Source organism: Pteropus alecto, unplaced genomic scaffold, assembly GCF_000325575.1.
Source record: "Pteropus alecto unplaced genomic scaffold, ASM32557v1 scaffold94, whole genome shotgun sequence".
In the NCBI taxonomy this organism is placed as follows: Eukaryota; Metazoa; Chordata; class Mammalia; order Chiroptera; family Pteropodidae; genus Pteropus; species Pteropus alecto.
Genome location: NW_006437736.1, coordinates 9,668,485 through 9,672,438, shown reverse-complemented (window position 1 = coordinate 9,672,438; position 3,954 = coordinate 9,668,485). Strand labels below are relative to the sequence as shown.

The 3,954-nt window shown below is 40.7% G+C and overlaps 1 pseudogene; it reads right to left on the bottom strand.

Annotated features, from left to right (window-relative positions):
* Positions 1 to 2,109: 2,109 nt before the first annotated feature.
* LOC102879843 lies at positions 2,110 to 3,129 on the bottom strand (annotated as a pseudogene).
* Positions 3,130 to 3,954: the final 825 nt, after the last annotated feature.

Genomic DNA, 3,954 nt, shown 5'->3' with positions numbered 1-3,954 from the left:
CCATGAGGAAGGAAATTGTCATAGAAAGGTCTTATGGTAGGATGAGCTGAAGGAACACAAGAATGAGGATGGTACTGATTGGGCTGGAAAAGGAGAAAGAGGCCAGATTCTGAGGATGTGAAGGTCAAATGAAGGATGTTCTCTTTATTCACTTGGGGGAGAGGAAGTGACATGCTTACATGTGTGCTGCAGAAAACTTCAGTGTGGAGAATAAATTATTACATAGCATTCATGCATTCATTATCCCACAGGGCCCCACTCTGGGCCAGCCACAGGGAAGGTGAGCAGAGCTGAGCAGCCCCCATACTGTTGTTCCATCTTCCGAAGATCGAATCACATTTTGAACATCATATAAATATATACTATGCACAAGAAAAACATGCATTTCCAAAGAATACTTGGAGAGAAACAACTTGGTTATATCGTTCACATACAGAGACATAGAAAGGTTTATATTGGCTTTTTGCATTTAATTTATTTTGCAGAAAGAAATGTAAAAGTCTTTGGGATTGGAGATTTCCTTTGAACTAACATCAAACCACCAGACCTGCTAAAGAAGGTTCAGCCAAGCTTTGATATGCCTCAGCACACACATAGCATTGCTTCTGATTTGGACATGCAAAGGGAAGGAAAAAATAGCTCTCTGCATTGCAAATCACTCCTTAGTAATTAGTGGAGATAGTGCATAAGTCATTTTTAAACCCCTCCTTTTCTCTAATTATCCTCTTAAATATGTACCAAGATCAATTCACTAAACGCTGCTTTGGATATTTTAGAAAATATCTTTCAGTCTATCCAACAAGAGCTTAAGCCAGAAATTGTTTGCACTCAGGCCAAACAAAATAATAATTAAACTGACTTTTTTTCCTTACTTTTAAATCTCACTCCCTTTCACTCTTAAATTTCATTTGTTGTGTTTTAGCTGAGAATTAAATCAATAGCTTCCCCCACACATTGTAATTTCATTAGCGGGCATGGGTAAGTCCACAACCACCATTAAATTCTTATGGGATTTTTTATAGACTTTTCTGGGGGTTAAGCAGAAGTTTTACACAAAACAGGCAAATGTACTTTGTGGAATAGATTTGTTTAAAGCTATCTTAATCTTGACTTTCCATAAACTCTGAATCGATACTAATAAAATCCACTTTATGTACACAGTCATTCTAATCTGGCCCTGCTCCTTACCAACCATATGATCTGGACATGTTGCTTAACCCGGCTGAGATCTGGTTTGCCTACCTTTAAAATGGAAATAATAAATGTTAGATGAATGTCCAAATATAGTTTTTCTGGCTTAATATCTCTTAAAAATAAAAAAGAAATCATATTAATTTGTAAAATACATACATACATACATACACACACACAAACATAAAATGAAAACAATTAAGCTCAGGTTTGACAGTTTCAAAGCAAAAGGTGAGGCTATTGTTTCTGAGGAATGCCTAAAATGCTCTGAATTTTCCAGAATCATTAGCCACACTCTCTCCTTAGCAGAGCACATTTCGCTCCTACTGCACTGAAAAATGAGCCATGTTTTTCATTGTTTTGATGCCTCTGCAGATGGTTATGCTCACTGAGCCTAAAATTTCCCGACTTCATATCTCAGGCATGATCAAACCCTACTCTGTTTTCAGGATCTTCCCTCGGCTTATCTCGTCATATTATAATTGTTTATTTATGTCACTGGCTCTTTCGCCTAGGCAGTTCACTCCCCGGGGCAGCACGGATGTCTTCTTCATCCCTGTATCCTTATCACCTATCGGATTTCCTGGCACGGACTATGCATTGACTGAATAAATGAATGCATGATGATGTGTAATAAGTCTAGTGAATTATGGAGAGACTAAAAATAATACCATGTGTCAAGTTTACTAACTACTGTTTTTGTCTCCTTTCAAACATCATGAGCAACTTTAATTAATGGTAGAAGATGCAAAGGTGAGATCTTCCCCTTAATCAAATCTATTCCATCTAAAGTCACCTTCTACTTCTCTTATTCTTTCTTGCCCTTTATTTATTTCCATCGTAGGAATAATCACAATTTATAACAACTTACTCTTGTTGTTGCTATTTTTTTCCCACTAGTTCTTTTTTTTCTTCTTTTTTTAAGAGAAGTAAGCCTTTATTTCCTTGTTTCACAAATAAAGCTGGCTGTGCTGGTTGCTTTTTGGTGATTAGTCAAAGAGACCAAATCCCATATCTTCGTCCTACTCCTCCAACTCTTCCTTTGCTTCAACTTCAGCTGTGGCTGCGGCAGCAGCAGGAGCAGCAGTGGTAGCTGCAGCCTCAGGGGCAGCAGCCACAAATGCAGATGGATCCGCCAGGAAGGCCTTGACCTTTTTAGGAAGTGGGAAGGTGTAATCAGTCTCCACAGACAAAACCAGGACCCGCTTGTACCCACTGATGATTAAATGGGGTACTGATGCAACAGCTGGGTTACCAATCTGCAGACATATGCTGCCAATGTTGCAGACACTCTCCAGGATGTGGGAATGCAGCTTCCTCTGTGATGTCAATCACTCCCGGGGTGTAGATGCTGCCATGGTCAAAAACCTGTGGGAAGATCTGCCCAAAAGAGAAGGGGGAGGTGTTGGGCACGTCCAGCAGTGTAGCTTCTTTGGCTCCCGCTTTGTCTCCAGTCTTAATCAGCTGCACATCACTCAGGATTTCAATGGTACTTCTAGAGATTTTTAGCAGTGATGCCTAACTCCTGGAAGAAGAAGATCCTCTCGGGCCCAGAGCAGTGTTCTGGGTTGGCACAGTGACTGCACATTGGGCAATGACACAGGCACGGGGAGCAGCACTATTGGCCAGCAGCACATCCCTGACCTCACTGAGGTCCTCTTTGGTGGACACAAAGCCCACATTCCCCTTGATATGAGGCAATGGCTTTTCCAGAGCTGGGTTCTTTGCCAGACGCCCTCGGATGGCCTTGCACATCATGGTGCTTTTGCCTATCAGCACCACAACCTTTCCGTGGAGGGATGTGAGGGTCTAGTGCTGCATCTGCTGGGAGCCCACACTGTCTGCTCCCACAACGGAGCATTTTAGATAATCACCCAGAAGTTAGATGATCTTAAGAAAGTAGCTGGACTTCCAGGTCACCCTGTCTTACCTGAGCATCACAGTGATGTGTCCGGGATTGCCATGCAGCGTTTAAAGACAGTGTCGCTCTCACGAAGACGCCTCACAAGAGGCCCCCTAGAAGTTCTTGGTGGCAGGCATTTTGTCTTTCTTGCTCATTGCGAGGCACAGCTTCTGTCTGACACACAGTAGATATTCCAAACACATTCGTTCAGGAAATGAGCGAAGCCAACACAAATGGAACAAACTATCTTATAGAATTTCCACATTAGATCAGCTACTTTTATTAAATTTTCACGATGATTACAGAAAGTCATAATTCCAGCCTTGTTGGGGCATAAAGAAGGCATATTAAATAGCATTCTTTTTCTCCTTCTGAACCAGTTGATAATTGAAACAAAGGAGTTAGTAGTTAGAGAATTAAAATTTTACTTTTATTAACAATCAAGCTAAAGTCAAAGAATTTGGCAAATGACCCCATGGTACTAACTCTCAGAATCATGTGAAATCAATCCCTAATCTCCAAGCAGTCTGCACCTGGGGGATAGGGGAGTTTCCCTTAAAAAATTCTGGCATATGTAATAGTCACAGGGTGTCAAGGACAGTACAGAGAATATAGTCGATAATGTTGTAATAACTAGGCATGGTGTCAGGAGGGTACTAGACTTATTGGGTTGATCACTTCATAAGTTATATAAATGTCTAATCACTATGTTGTACACCTGAAACTAATATAATATTGTGTGTCACCTGTACTTGAAAAATAAAAAAACATTTTTTTAAACGGCATATGCTACAACTTCGATGACCCTTGAGGACGTCATGCTAAGGGACATAAGCAGCCACAAAAAGACAATAGTTGAA